Source organism: Saccopteryx bilineata, chromosome 2 (assembly GCF_036850765.1).
Source record: "Saccopteryx bilineata isolate mSacBil1 chromosome 2, mSacBil1_pri_phased_curated, whole genome shotgun sequence".
Lineage (NCBI taxonomy): Eukaryota > Metazoa > Chordata > Mammalia > Chiroptera > Emballonuridae > Saccopteryx > Saccopteryx bilineata.
The window spans coordinates 113,320,501-113,336,941 of NC_089491.1; the positions used below are offsets into that span (position 1 = coordinate 113,320,501).

Genomic DNA, 16,441 nt, shown 5'->3' on the forward strand with positions numbered 1-16,441 from the left:
GGGGGGGGAGAGAGATAAAGACAGGTGAGAGGAGCATAAAGCATTGTAGCTGCTTCTCATATGTGCCTTGACCAGACAAGCCCAAGGTTTCGAACCGACACTCTCAGCATTCCAGGTCCACGCCCTATCCACCGTGCTATCACAGGTCAGGCTATTTTATTTTTTAATTACAGTTTGCTTTTAATATTATTTTGCATTACTTTCAGGTGTACAGAATAGTGGTTAGACAATCATAAACTTCACAAAGTGTTCTTTTGATTTTTCCAGTACCCACCTGGCACCATATATAGTTATTACAATATTGTCAACTATACTATTTCCTATGCTGTACTTTTACATCCCTGTAACTATTTTGTAACTACCAATCTGTACTCCTCAATCTCTTCAACTTTTTCACCCATTTCCCCAAGCCGCCTCCTCTCTGGCAACCATCAGTATCCCTGAGACTGTTTCAATTTTGTTCATTTATTTTATTCTTTAGATTACACATATTAGTGAAATTTGTCTTTCTCTGCCTGACTTATTTCACTTAGCATAAAATCCTCTAGGTCCATGCATGCTGTCACAAATGGTAAGATTTCATTCTTTTTTATGGCTGAGTAATATGCTATAATATTGGATTTATTTTTATTCATCATGTGATTGCAAGCATGAGTCACTCATGTTGCACAAGTTACTTGCATTTACTTGTTTACTTTGTCAAAAATTTATTGTTTTAATTACTAGTATTTACTTAATTTTAGTCTTTTTTTATAGGTAGCCTCTATCTTGTAAATGAATTGTTTAAACAGGATTGTGACTAGGGGGTAGGAGGAGGGGAAATCATGAGTTAAAAATAGGAATTTGAATTAAGAGCCTGTTTTTCAAAAAGTCATATAAAATGGTATTTAACTTACTAGGTCAAGCAATAAAAATGATGTAACCCATTATATTGCACTATATTCGAACCACTGTTTACAAAACTGGTGGAAACTCAGTTCATCCTGCTGCATCCCTGTCTTAGGGAACTGGGTCTCCCCAAAATCTAGGCCCTCGGTTGTGAGTTCCATTACCTGAGGCAGGGGAATAGAGTTACATAGGGTGATGCTCAAGGAGCAGAATTCCTAGAGGGAGTAATGAACTGAGTGAGTTAGGGGTAACAGGTGATAAATAGCAATAGAATGAACTTAAGGTGGTTCATTCATTCCTTTTGTTGCTACTTTGCAGGGCTGGGACTGGGTAAGGGGGGAGGGAGCAGGGAAATGGGAAAGATAGCATTTTCCTTTATCTTTCTTCATAGTAACTTTCTTTTATTAGTCCCTTTCATGGGATCTTGATATCCGGGAGGATTCAGGTGAGTTGAGATGAATTATGGCTTGCTGGAGATGTAGCGGGACGAAGAGTGACAATGTCTGTAACTGTCAGGAAGGTGTTTAGAGACAGAAGAGGGTACTGAATGGAAAAGAAAATTGCAGTGGTAAGACAAAAAACCATGTATCAGTATGTTTTTTTGTTTGTTTATTTTTTGTAATTTTTTTGTTGATTTTAGAGAGAGAGGGTGGGAGAGAGTGAGAGAAAGAAACATTAATTTGTTGTTCCACCCATCTATGCATTCATTATTTTAGCTCCATGTGGCTTTTTTTGAAGGGTACTCAAACCATTCTTCCCTGAATGGAAAACATACACAGAGACTCTGACTTAAAGAGAATGTTCTATTATATCCTAGTTGGTTTAAAGGTGTCTGTGCTGGTCTCAGTTGACGTAGTAGCAATAATTCTCTTTCTATTCATTTCCACTGTGGAGCAAAACAGTTGACTATACAGCCGTTGTCTTTCAGACATGTCTAAATTTCTCAGTCTATTTATGAGCATCAACAAACACTTTGTGCATACTTCTGCCATGGGTTGAATACATCTCTTTTCCTTTAATTCAGCTGAAAACTGGTAATGGAATTCCTGAGGTTATGAGAGGAATAGTGTTGGCAAGTTTAGTTTTGACACTAAAGGCAAATTAAGATACCAACCAAAACAGAAGGAGACTATTACTTTAGAAAAGGATCGTAAAACTGCTGACATTTGCAAACCTAGTGTCATATTTATATAAGCTAGCAACTACTATTTTTCTAAAATTGTTGGTTTAAAAATAATTGTTATATTTGTGCACTTAGAAAGTTGCCTCTAACATACTTTGGGTATGCTTGAGCACAGCCTTTCAGTAAAGTATTCAGACATTTGGGTATCGGCCCTTTTCGTCTTATTCTGTCTCAGGCCATTTATGATAATTAAGATGGATTGTGGACTCCAGGAATTTGATAAGCTTCCATTAAAATCTAATGTGGTTTTAAAAATTGCTTAAAATGACCTTTGAACCTATTAAAATATACTGCCCTCATCTGAATTATGAAATTTAGCTGATTATTGCTAAAATGACAAACGATAGCACTTGTCATTTTGATGTTTGTTCTTTAAGTATACTGTTTCATTGCCTTTGTAAGATACTAGCTGTATATACTCTGAAAGATTCTGCTAATTAAAAATCAGCCTCCCTGATTAAATACATTTAATTCTAACTTTTGTGTGCATCTTGTTGGTATTCATTTGTGACCTCAGCTATTTATACAAATTTTCCCATCAATCTGTGGGCTTTTAAAAATTGTCTTCTTGTGTTAAATCTGTGTATTTTGTTTTATTGTTAGGCATCTCTTACTATTTTAAAATTTCTCCAGGACAAAAATAGTTTTTGTACATTTTTTGATATTTCTCCACCATGTAATGCAATGAATGCTTTATTGTTGTAAGAGCATATTTGCCCATTTGGTAACTTAAGAGGTACTTAAGCCAATGCTTACTTTGTTTTAGAGGCTGAGGATACAAGTCCAATAAGGTAGGGACCCTGCCTTCAAGTTCCTTAGACTTTGGAAGGAGATTCAGACAATAAATCAGTTTTAGTACCATGTGTCATTTATATTCTGAAATGATCTTTTTCAGGGCCAGAGCTCTACCTCTGATAGAGAAGATTTTTGTACTGAGGCTGAAGATTGGAAACTGACATTTGTAGAGTGTCTAAAGGCTTCTATATCAGTTTATCCTCCTAAATCCTTCAACATAAGCATGTTACCCATTTTATATATGGGAAACTATCTTTGAGAGGTTATATGATTTGCTAGAATATACAAGATAAATAAAACAAGGAATAGAGAAGGATGGGTCAAAGATTCTGTCAGGTTTTGAGTATGTGTGAGTGGTGGTAAAGGAGGATTTGACTAGCTTTGGATGGTGAGGATGGAAGTGGTGGTGGGCGATCCATAAGAGAATGGGGTTTACTCGGAGGTATTGAGTTACGTATGCTGGTTCTATATTGAAATCTGGAGCTTAGCTGCGAATTTGGGGTTATAGCAGAAGCAAGAAAATGTGGAGAAAGAAGAGTTTAAAAACTGCCACAATTTGGGTCAGAACAGTATATCTGACACATCTGTTTTTTGAGAACCACTCCAAAATGCCGTTATCTTTATTTAAATCAGGGGTAGTCAACATTTTTATACCTACCGCCCACTTTTGTATCTCTGTTAGTAGTAAAATTTTCTGACCGCCCACCGGTTCCACAGTAATGGTGATTTATAAAGTAGGGAAGTAACTTTACTTTATAAAATTTATAAAGCAGAGTTACAGCAAGTTAAAGAATATAATAATAATTACTTACCAAGTACTTTATGTTGGATTTTCACTAAGTTTGGCAGAATAAATCTTTATAAAACAACTTATTATAGTTAAATCTATCTTTTTATTTATACTTTGGTTGCTCTGCTACCGCCCACCGTGAAAGCTGGAATGCCCACTAGTGGGCTGTAGGGACCACGTTGACTACCACTGATTTAAATGACTTTTTTACTTAAATACACTTATTTTAAAGGGAAACTTTATATTGGTACCTTAAGTGGCAAACTAATATCACTTACTTTAAATAGTTGGCAATGGAAAGTGAAAGTGATGACAACAAATAATAGTATTGAATTACAGCTAGATAATGTTGCGGTTAAATCCTCTAGTCTGCAACTATCCATTTAAACAAACAAACAAAAAACCTGAATGAAATGAAAAACAGTAAGACTGCCCTGGCCAGCTAGTTAATTGGTTAGAGTGTTGTCCTGATACTTTTAAGGTTGCAGGCTTGATCCCCGAGCAGGGCACTAACAAGAATCAGCTATTGAATGCATAAATAAAAGTAACAATATTTCTCTGTCTTTCTCTCTCTTTCTTCCTCTCTCTTCTCTCTAAAAAAAAAAAAAGTTAAAACAAAACCTGTAAGGGCCCCGGCCGGTTGGCTCAGTGGTAGAGCGTTAGCCTGGCGTGTGGAAGTACTGGGTTTGATTCCCAGCCAGGGCACACAGGAGAAGTGCCCATCTGCTTCTCCATCCTTCCCCCTCTCCTTTCTCTTTATCTCTCTCTTCCCTCCCATAGCCAAGGCTCCATTGGAGCAAAGTTGGCTCAGGCGCTGAGGATGGCTCCATGGCCTCCGCCTTAGGTGCTAGAATGGCTCCAGTTGCAACAAAGCAATGCCCCAGATGAGCAGAGCATCACCCCCTAGTGGGCTTGCCGAGTGGATCCCAGACAGGTGCATGGGAGTCTGTCTGTCTGCTTCCCTGCTTCTTACTTCTGAAAAATACAAAAGAAAAAAACAAACAACAAAACAAGCCAGTACGACCTTGTAATTACAAGGCTTGAAACTTGACAAGCTAATTTTCTCATGACATGATTCGTTATTATATATGTGCCACCTGACGTGGATATACATCCCATGCTTTGGGAAACACCGAGCCATGCCAGGGGAAGAGGAATCTGCTGTGAAGAGAGGCAGCTAGTGATTGGACCAGTGAAAACTAGAGGGATGATGTCCTGGAAGTCTTAGGGAAGTAGGAGTTTCAAAAAGATAATTATGGTGCTTGTGAAAATTCAGGGAGACCCTGACCAGGTAGCTCAGTTTGTTCAAGTGTCATCCCAACATGCTGAGGTTGCAGTTTCAATCCCTGGTAGGGCTCATACAGTAATCAACCAGTGATGACATGAATAGATAGAAAAACAAACTGATGTTTCTCTCTTTCTCTTTGTCTCTCTCTGTCTCTCCCTTCCTCTCTCTAAAAATTAATAAATAATTTAAAAATCGGGATACTGTCTATTAATATACACCAAGAGGTTTTTGCATTCTGGTGATTCTCATATATTTGGATTTAACCAGTTCACACTGATCATCATATAGGAATTGATAAAATGCTTCCTTGGTATATTAGCAAGTTTTATCTGGAATGAATGAATGTATAAAGGCACATGACAATGATAAGGAAATACATTTCTAGTTTTCAAATAAGTAGTTATTAGAACGTCCTTTGGTCATGTTCTTATTTTATGATTGAAATTTAGCAGGACCAGTTAATTCAATAATAATAATTTAATAAAGAATTTTAGATCCAGCTATAAATATGAATTAGGCTGTCATATATGGACACATACACAATTACTGTTTCTCTAAAGAGGAAGCATTTCTCCTCCCCGTTTTGGATCGCACTTTGAGGAAATTTGACTGTATATCTTCATAGGGATATGAATAATGTTCAGGAATAGTTTTGTAGAGTTTTTGTCTCATATGTCAGAGTATGAACGAACACTGGTACAGATGTGAAGTTCTTTTTACTTTTGGTGGTTGAGTTGGGGGAAAAATGAATGTATTAACAGTTTACTTGTATTTTTGTTATCCTTAAAACAAAAATGTGTCCTTGACCTCTGAACATATTTTAGAAATTCTTTGAAGTTATGGTGATAAAGTAATTTTAATTTTCTGTGATTTACTCATACTATTACTTTGTTGTTCTTTGCATTATAAAATTCATTTTAAAGAATATCTAAGAATACACTTTTTTTTCATACCTTATTTTTAAGCTGAGTTGATGTGGTTGGCCACGATTTAAGATTGAACTTTTTCAACTAAAAAGGCTTATTTAGAAGATACAGCACTAAAAATAAATCGTTAAATTGTTACATGCCATGATTCAGCCAGGATCCCCGACCCCATTTTAATGAATAAGACAAAATATAAATAAATGAAGTACATCGTGGTGGTTGTCAGGCCACGAAACCCTATAATGTACCTGTACTGTACTTAATCACCTAACCACCATTTATAACTGAATCTGTGAGGCCAAAAGCCATTCATGACTCCCAGGCAACAGCTCAACAAATCATTTTTGGAATGTACCATGTTTAAGTTGGGAATGGCTAAAGAAGTAATTGATTTTGGCAGAAAAGAGATGTATTGAAGGAGAATTGGATATCTCTTTTGCCAGTATCTGCTTTTGTAGCCTGTGTCTAGTAGAAGCTATAATTACTAATCTTAAAAATTTAAATGTTAATCTAAATCAGACATAATTATATTAGGGAGTCATATCTAAGAAATTTTTGCCAACTTAAATTCACAAAGATTTTCTCTTCTATTATCTTTTATGATTTTTATAATTTTAGTTTTTGCATTTTATATACAGGTAACCCATTTTGAATTTTGTATATTCTGTGAGATAAAGGTCTCAGTCCAGTTTTATTTATTTATTTATTTATTTATTTATTTATTTATTATTATTTGTATTTTTTCAAAGTTAGAAGTGGGGAGGCAGACAGACTCCCACATGTGCCTGACTGGGATTCACCCAACATGCCCACCAGGGGGCAATGCTCTGCCCATCTCGGGTGTTGTTCTGTATCTGCCAGAGCCATACTAGCGCCTGAGGCGGGGGCCACGGAGCCATCCTCAGCACCCTGGCCAACTTTGCTTCAATGGAGCCTTGGCTGTGGGAGGGGAAGAGAGAGACAGAGAGGAAGGAGAAACATCAGTTTGCGCTTCTCCTGTGTGCCCTGGCTGGGAATCGAACCTGGGACTCCTGCACGCCAGACCGACGCTCTACCTCTGAGCCAACTGGCCAAGGCCTATTCATTTATTTTTTATCTTTGCATGTGAATACTTCATCAGCTTTTATTGTAAAAACTATTTTTTCCCTATGAATTACCTTGGCGTCTTTGTTGTAAAGCTGTTAGCCATAAATGCAAGAGGTTGTTTCTGGACTTTTGTTCTGTGAATCTTTATCTAACTTAAGCCAAAACCATGACTGAGAGAATTTTTGTTAGGGGATATATTGAAATATAACTAAAGTTAAATGGTGTCCAAGTGTCCACTAGGGCATATTTTGTTGGTTGAAATATATAACTAGTCTGATACATGATCATTGAGACATACTAATAATTTATTACATAATAGTCCATGTTGTGTTTTTGCATGGGTACACATGAACTAGTATATTTTCAGAGAATTAAAGAGAATAAATTCTTGAATGGCTAATGAAGTAGTTTATTGAATATTGTTATTCATTATTGATTTTCTGAACGTGATTGATATAACACTGATTCCAGTTACTGGTTTGCTGTTGATGTCCACTATAATTATTTCCTTGTCAAAAGGCTCAGGTAATATAATTTTAAATGTTAATCTAAGGCAGACATAATCAGGAAGATGTATGCTAAAAATCACATAACATATTTTTTGAAAGGTAAGCAGAAATAATGATTCATTCGCCACGACACGGCTGCTTAGTGGAGGGATTGAGAGCATAGCTAGTATCAGAGGCTGTTAAGGTAGTTTGCCGGAAGTGCGTTTGGAGGCTAATCATGGTAAGTTGAAATCCTAGGTGAATGTGGTCACTCAACAAAGAAAGTAAAGTGGCAGAGCTGGGATTAAGACTCTCCCCACTCCAGGTGCACTGCTTTTTGTACTATGCCACAGCTGCCTTAGAGGGCTGAAGGTTGTCCTTGGCTCTTTTGTGCCTCCATTCCAAACTCCCTGCTCCTCCCAGTCACACACAAACACATAAAAATATTGGGAGGAAACTTAGTTACACCCTTCTGTGTGCTATGGTAAATGGGATCAGTTAATTCAGTAGTAGATTCTGTGGAAGGGGGAGGGAGCTTCTGGCTACTGTTCTGGGGGGTTTCAGATGGAAGTGTAATGGGAAAGCCTCAGACTCACCTCTGGGTGGGGGAGAATAGAAGCAGGAGAGACAGAACAGAAAGGACAAGGCTCCTGGATGCTGGACCAATGAGTGTTTTTCAGTTTATGATGAATGTTGATTGGCATACACTGATAAACACAGATACCCATTTGTGGATGTGGAAAAAACAAATATGGTCTTATTAATTTAAAGAGGGGAAAAATTTAGTTTAGGTGTGTATGGCCAGTAGTCGGGGCCGCCGTTGCTGCCAGGCAGGTGCAGGTTCAGGTTAGATTTGGACAGCGAAGCCAAAAACTGGTGGTCCACACCTTTATTTTAGCCTCACAGCTGGCTGGCAAGGAGAAACAAACACACGGGGCTCAAAACGCACTCACACATTCTCCACTTCCACACCAGGAGAATCTTTTCTGGTTTTTCCTATAATCAAAGGCCCCACCAGTCTCAGTCCCCTCTGGTTCCCCATCTCCTGCTCTCTGCACCAACTCTGCAAAAACATGGCTTCCTCCTTCTTCTCCTTTCTTCTGAAAACTTTGGTGTGAAATCCCGCCTCCAGCAACATTAGCATAACAATGGCCCTTCCCAAGCAGGAAGGCAATTAGCAGTTTCACAGATCACATATCTGGGCAGCCATTTTTAACAATAAAAGTGAGCACCTCAGAAAATACAAATTTTACAAACTCATTTGCCCAACAAGGGGTTAAAAGTAACATTAATTGTAATTCCTGAGAAAGTTTGTACATTGGTGACTAATGTGACGTAACTACTAGTGCAATTCATGAATGTAATTTTATAGTGTTTCATTTAGATATATTAAGTATGTTTTCCTTTGCATTTCATTTCCTATCTATGCAGTTGTCAGCATACAACCAAAATAATTTAAAGCATTGAAAAAGTTTTGTATATGAATTCCTTGGAACTATCTATGATTAGCCTTGAAATGTACATATCACCCTCTCTCCTTCTGACCAGTAAATGGCCTGTTGACAAGAGGGCACACTGGAATAGTAACAGCTCAATTTACCAGAAAGGCCACGAGGTCTGGTCATAAAAGCTTTGTGGTTTAAATGAGACACATTTGGCTCTTATGTATTGCAGAACATTTTAAAATGGACATTTTTTTAACTTTAAAAAATTTATTGATTTTAGATAGAGAAAGGGGACAAGGGAGAGCAAGACAGAGAGGGGGAAGCAGTCAGTTGTTGTTCCACTTGATTGTGTATCCATTGGTTGCTTCCCATATGTGCCCTGACCAGGGATCAAACCTGCAAACCTGGTGTTTCAGGACCGTGCTCTGACCAACTGAGCTAACTGGCCAGGGCTTTTTTTTTTTTAAATAGTAGCTATAGTATTCTAATGTTTTTCGTTTTTATGAGAGCTTGAGGTTGATAATGAAGTATGTCTAGTGTAAAATACTTAATACATAAAGTAATGTATAGGATAATGGATAGATTATAGGACTGGGAGTCAGGAAATCGTACCTGTTATATAGTTTTATTGCTAAACAAAACTTTTGTCACTCTTTCACTGTGTAAGTGAGATTATAATGCTCCTACTCTTTTATTCTCCCTCAAATAATGGAATGAGCTTAATCAAAATAATGTGAACATTAATTGATAAACAGGAAATATAATGGTTCCTTTTTTCCCCCTTTGTTTTTTATTTCTGAAGTTGTGGATCATTCCCCTCTGTTTACTACTTTGTTTATTTTTCCTTTTCTAGGTTAGTTCTCTTTCAGATCATTTTCCTTTTTTTTTTTTTTTTTTTTTTAAAGATTTTATTTGTTCATTTTAGAGAGGGGGGAGAGAGAGAAAGAGCGGGAGAGAGAAGGAAGGAGGAGCAGGAAGCATCAACTCCCATATGTGCCTTGACCAGGAAGCCCAGGGTTTTGAAGCAGCAACCTCAGCACTCCAGGTCGACACTTAATCCACTGCGCCACCACAGGTCAGGCAGTCATTTTCCTTTTTTGATTTTACATATATTTGCCCCCAGAATTTTATTATGAAAACATTTAAGCATATAGCAAAATCTAGAGGGAGAGAATGACATTTGATATTTTTCCCTTATTTCTTCAAATGCTTTTCTGATTCTTTGAGGCTCACCTAGATTAATGCCTACTTACTCTTTCTCAAGCCCACTATTATCTTCCTCTTCTCTAATTTATACTTTTCCTTTGTATTTTATAATTTAGTACGCTGTCATTTCACTGTTTTATGTTGCTCTTTTTTTTCCCTATGTCTTAGCCTTGCCTTCAGTATCACTACACACTTCTTACCCTCTCTGCACTGCTAAATTTCAGAATCCCTGAGTTCAGGACTTGTCTGGATGCATTTCTTTCTCATGTTCCCTGACATGTGAGAGCACTTAGAGATATTTGAGATTTTCTTTGGTTGCTGTATTTTTTAATCTGTTTCTCATTTCATTATGTAGATCTATAATGTATCGATAAGATAAAATAACAGGTGTGGTTTTCTTTTTATTATTATTCATTTTAGAGAGGAGAGGGAGAGACAGAGAGAGAGAAGGGGGGGAGGAGCTGGAAGCATCAACTCCCATATGTGCCTTGACCAGGCAAGCCCAGGGTTTCGAACCGGCGACCTCAGGGTTTCCAGGTTGACACTTTATCCACTGCGCCACCACAGGTTAACAGATGTGGTTTTAATGCTCTTAAGCCTTTGTAATAGTTGTTTAATTATTTGTAAATTTGATACATAGTTGATATGTGAAAAGGAACAACTACATGTTATATATTAGCACAGTCCATTAGTACTGTTGAAAAAGCTAACAAAGTTTCATAGTTTTTATATGAAAAGAATTTCATTAATATTTTAAAAAATCAATAGATTCTGATGTAGTTGCTCATGGTGTTTTAACCTTGTGCTTTGAAGTTACTTTCTTTTTTCTGGAATGAGGTTCTTGACTGTAGAAAATATATGTTAATTAGGTTATATTTAGTTGGTGAATTTGTGCCCACAAGAATGTGACTTTCTCACAAGTTGTTATAGTTCTTGCAGATAAGATTGTTTCCTGTTTTCTTTTATCAAATTACTACTTTGTATTTTTTGCCATGAAGTGTAGTGTAGCCTTTCAGTTTGTCCATTTGTACTTTGACATTCAGACTGGAGACTCTGGTAAGTTCAGCTCTACCATCACTGGTGCTTACAAATGATAGTCATTTAAAATGTCAAAATTTGGATTTGATTCAAGAGTTAAAAATAATATGAGCTTTTATAAAAACACATCCAAATATATGTTCTTAAGGGGAAATAAATAAATAAAATACTGTGTTAATGGAGTGATTTCAAACAGGCCAGTGGTTGGCAAACTCCTTAGTCAACAGAGCCAAGTATCAACAGTACAATGATTGAAATTTCTTTTGAGAGCCATTTTTTTTTTTTTTTTTTTTTACAGAGACAGAGAGAGAGTCAGAGAAAGGGATAGACAGGGACAAAAACAGACAGGAACGGAGAGAGATGAGAAGCATCAATCATCAGTTTTTTGTTGCAACACCTTAGTTGTTCATTGATTACTTTCTCATATGTGCCTTGATCATGGGCCTTCAGCAGACCGAGTGACCCCTTGCTCAAGCCAGTGACCTTGGGTCCAAGCTGGTGAGCCTTGCTCAAACCAGATGAACCCACGCTCAAGCTGGCGACCTCGGGGTCTCGAACCTGGGTCCTTCACATCCAGTCCAATGCTCTACCCACTGCGCCACTGCTTGGTCAGGCGAGAGGCAATTTTTTTAAACTTAAATTATATAGGTAGCTACATTGTTATTAACTTAATTAGGTACTCCTAAACTGGCCAAAGAACCACATGTGGCTTGCGAGCCACGGTTTGCCGACCACTGAGTTAGGCTTTAGAGTTGCTACATGCCCAAAGTATTTCTCCAGTGAATTGCATACAGTATCAGTTCAAGTATTGTGTTAAAAGTATTTAGTATTATTGACCTCAATACTAGTTAAAATTCTGGTTGACAAAAATTAACATAATAGTTTGGAAAGAATTAGGTATACTTAATGAAGACAAAATCTGCTCTACCTCTTTAAAAATAAAATATTTGTACATGCATGACTTTAAAAGTCAAATTTCAAGGCTTATAAAAAGCCATCTCTTTTCTTACCTCCAGTTCCCAATTTTTAGAAGCAATTAGCTTCTAATTTTATTTTTAGTTCTGTTTTGATATGTGCCTTTATTTTTCTAAGTCAGTTCTGCTTTTTGTTGGCTTTTTACATTACACAGTCCTCCTGACTTCTTTCTAAAAAAAAAAAAAGATTAGGCACTTTAATCCCTGCACTACCTGTAAACATTTACACATACTTCTCTTTCTCTCATCTTTGTTTCAGAGGGTACCAGATTTTTGGAGTAAATAAAATTATGACTCTGTAGACATTTTTTCACAGCTGAGTTACAGAATTCACTATGATTATATTTCCTTTTTTTTATATCCACCTCATTGTTTTCCTAAATAATTATTTTGGTTTAAAATTTTATGTACTTTATGTCTGTTATTAGTTCATTCATAATTCTCTGACAAATCTAAAATGCTTTCAGTATTGTTGGACACATCAGGTAATCCATTCTTTTCCTCTTCAATGCTTCTGCATTTTGTCTAGAAGCAGACTTGCACATAACTCCTGCTATTCAGTCAAGTATTTTGCCTTGCTTTCTTTCATTTGTGACTTGTGTTCCTGAGGGTAGGGTCTGATCCACTTGCTCCAGAGTTGCAACTCTAGGCTCTTCATCAGAAATGCGCATAAGATTGGTTTTCAGAGTCACTTAAATGACCTTGCAACTAGTTGTCTGGTTTCCAACATTTTTCTGTGTTTTTGTCTTCATTATGCTTCTAGTACCCGAATCTCTCTAGCTTGCTGCTTTCTCTTTTTTAATTGTGATGATTTGATAGAATTAAATATTATAACTATTTTATTCATTCATTCATTTATTCATCCATTTATATTAAGTGAGAGGTGGGGAGGCAGCCCCCACTGGGATCTCCCAGCAAGCCCCTTACCCAGTGACGCTCTGCCCATCTGGGACCATTGCTTCATATCTCGGCAACAGAGCTATTTTAGCACTTGAGGGAGCCCGTGTAGCCATTCTCAGTGCCTGTGGCAATGCGCTCAAACCATTGGAGCCATGGCTGCAGGAGGGGAAGAAAGAGCAGGGAGTCGGAGGGGTGGAGAAGCTGATGGTTGCTTCTCCTGTGTGCCCTGACTAGGAATCGAACCCGGGATATCTACACACTGGTCTATGCTCTACCACTCGTAACCATTTTAAAGTGTACAATTCAGTGGCATTAAGTAGATTCACTAGATTCACATTCACTCACTACCCATCAATCTCCGGGACTTTTACATTGTCCCAAACTGAAACTTCATTCCTATTAAGCTATAACTGTCCCTTCCCCCTAGCCCAGCGATTCTCAACCTGTGGGCTTTTTTTTTTGGTGACAGAGAGAGAGAGAAGGACAGATAGGGACAGACAGGAAGGGAGAGAGATGAGACGCATCAATTCTTCATTGCGGTACCTTAGTTGTTCATTGATTGCTTTCTCATATGTGCCTTGACCAGAGGGCTATGCTTCTTTTTTTTTTAGTGAGACAGAAACAGAGTGAGGGACAGATAGGGACAGACAGACAGGAAGGGAGAGATGAGACGCATCAGTTTTTCATTGTGGCACTTTAGTTGTTTATCGATTGCTTTTTCATATGTGCCTTGACCTGGGGTGGGGGTGGGGGGCTCCAGCCAGGCCAATGACTCCTTGCTCAAGCCAGTAACCTTGGGGTCATGTCTGTGATCACATGCTCAAGCCAGTGACCCCACACTCAAGCTGGTGAGCTCACGCTCAATCTGGATGAGCCCATGCTCAGGCCAGTGACCTCAGGGTTTGGAACCGAGGTCCTCTATGTCCCAGGCTGACACTCTGTCCACTGCCCTACTGCCTGCTCAGGCTCAGCTTGCTTCTTGATGGCTCTTCCTCTCAGGTTTAGGTTTCACCTTTCTTGGTCTTAGGTTAGTTACCACTTCTTTCTCTTTCTGCCTTCCCAAATATTGTTGACTTCTTTAATTTGTTGTTGTGTCGTTCCTCATTCTCTGTACGCTTAATGGATTTTATACTTCTAAATCAACTCTGTCTTTTTAAGGTGAGGTATCAGTAAGGAGTAAAGGTTAGTCATGCTTAACTGAAAGCCTGCTTTCCTGCTACGTTTCTTTGTATTTTTAAAATTTGAGTTTTTTAAAATTAGAAATATAAGTACAGGTATGCCAAACAAAGGCAGTTATATAGCTATATTGGCTATAAAATTAAGCTTGATAGATGGGCATCTTTTTTTTATCACTGGTGCCCTTTGTGTTGCAAGGGTTTGATTTCTAAGACCTATTGCAGCCCTTCAGTCCTGGCTCTCTACATGTTCTGTACTACGGCAGCAGTTTTCACAGCAGTGCAAACCTGGCCCTTCATCCGAAGGGATTGGAGAGATGGACTGTTACCGAGAAATTTCCATAAAGGTTTGTTATTTAAGGTGCAGTTGAAGTATTTTTCTCCTCTTGCAACCTGAGTTTCCTAGGCAAGTTAATTACCCCTCCTGTGCCATGACACCTCTGAATAATTCTGTTTTATTCTATTATGTTAGATCTCTCTGTCTATACTAAACATCTGCATTATATGATCTGTTTTGATCGTTCTTTTTTAGACCTAGTGTTTCTCAACATTGGGAGAACATTTTGTTAGTTTGTAGTCCACAATAGGTAATAAATAATTATTTACTAAGTGAATAATCTCTTTGGATTGATTGAGTTTTCCGTTTTCTGGCAAACATACTGTCATTGTGCCCTTCATCACCAGTGTTCACTGAAATCTGTGCCAGAAACTGTTGAATACTTTTTTGCCTGTTACCGGGAGTCAGTTACGTATAGGGATTTGAGATATTGCGGTCAGAATGTCTGGGTTCAGAAAAACTAGCACGTTTATTAGCCTCTCTATGATTCAGTTTCTTTATCTGTAAAAGAGAGAATAGCTACCATATAATGTGAGGATTAAATTAATACACCTGAAGTACAAGATCAATGCCTGGTACATTGGTTTGTAGTGAATCTTTTTCATCTTTATGAGAACATGGTCTTCTATAATAGCATTAGAACCAGATTATGGTAAGTGCTGACTTTTGTTAGAAAAATCTAAGTGAAATGACAAATGTAGCTATTATTAAAATATTTAGCTTTTTGAATTTTGTATATTAACATGTTCTTAATTGAGCTTCATGGGCAGAAATCAGAAAATAACTTAAACTGGGAAAAACAATGTCTTCAGTTTGTTGTAAATGTACTAAAATACTATATTTTTAAACTCTAAGATATCTAAACTCTTTAAACATAGGAAATATATTGAATGGGAGTGTCAATATTCATGCTCTTCTCTCCCTGAAAAAAAGTTTTTGCAGCCCATTAATGGACTTGATATTTGTCATGATTGCAGTCTTCTAATTGGGGAGAATTTCATTCTGTTTATTCTCCTTCAGACACTGTGCTGAGGGTAGAAAACCCTTCATTTATTCAGCAACCATTGAATACTTGCTCATGTGCCTTGGCATTATGGATACAAAGGAGAAGAAGGCATGGTTGTTTCTTTCAAGGAGCCATCATTTCTTCATCATTTCAGTAATATTAAAATCAGGTGTTCTGGCAGAATGTATTCACAACTCTTTGACTCAGAATTCCATTTATAATGCTTTATAAAGGGAATAAAAATGTGCACAGAGATTTATATATACAGATGTTCATTAAAATATTAATTATAAAAGCAATAAAAAGAAATGAAGTTTAGTCCATCTATTATATTTTCTAGACTTTCAATTAGAAACATGTTATTACTTAAATAATTAAAATTTTATTAAAAAAAAAATCGGGTGGATTTACATGGGTGGATGGATAGAGGGTAGGTCAGTTGTTGAATTCCACGATCAGCTAATTAAAAGGAGAGGTAAAGTGCTCATGTCCATGTTAGAGCCCCAGGTCTAACACTTATTGTATGTGTGACTCTGGCAAGTTGGTGGTTTAAAATTCTATAAACCACAGTTTTTCTATATATAAAATGCACATAATAAATAGCTATGAAATTTGCTGTTAGGATTAAATAAAAGAGGGTATATATTTATTACATCTATAAAATAAGAAATAGCTCAGTAAATATTTGAGGCTCTTACTGTTACTGTTTTACCTATTCTTTTCCTCCTTAATTGTTTTCCTCCATAACCATCCTTAGTCATTTCAAACCAGAAATGCCAATATATTGTTTGGTGTGACAACTCCCATTGCTTTGTAATAGCATTCTAGAGATTTCTTATGCATTTGCCAAACTTCATATTATGAACTGTCGCCTGTTACTGGGTTGGTCAGTTTTTGTTTTGTTTAAGATGAGAAG

At 37.2% G+C, this 16,441-nt stretch overlaps 1 protein-coding gene across 4 annotated transcripts in view; it reads left to right on the top strand.

The window, feature by feature from the left end:
• Positions 1–16,441, top strand: part of FRS2 (fibroblast growth factor receptor substrate 2) — a 118,905-nt gene that overhangs the window by 20,690 nt on the left and 81,774 nt on the right. Inside the window, exon 2 of one of the 4 annotated variants that reach the window (XM_066257642.1) lies at positions 9,815–9,964. The exons of the other annotated variants lie outside the window; for them this stretch is intronic. The gene's annotated coding sequence lies outside the window, so the exon portion shown is untranslated. The remainder of the gene's footprint in view (positions 1–9,814; positions 9,965–16,441) is intronic. 4 annotated transcript variants of the gene reach the window in all.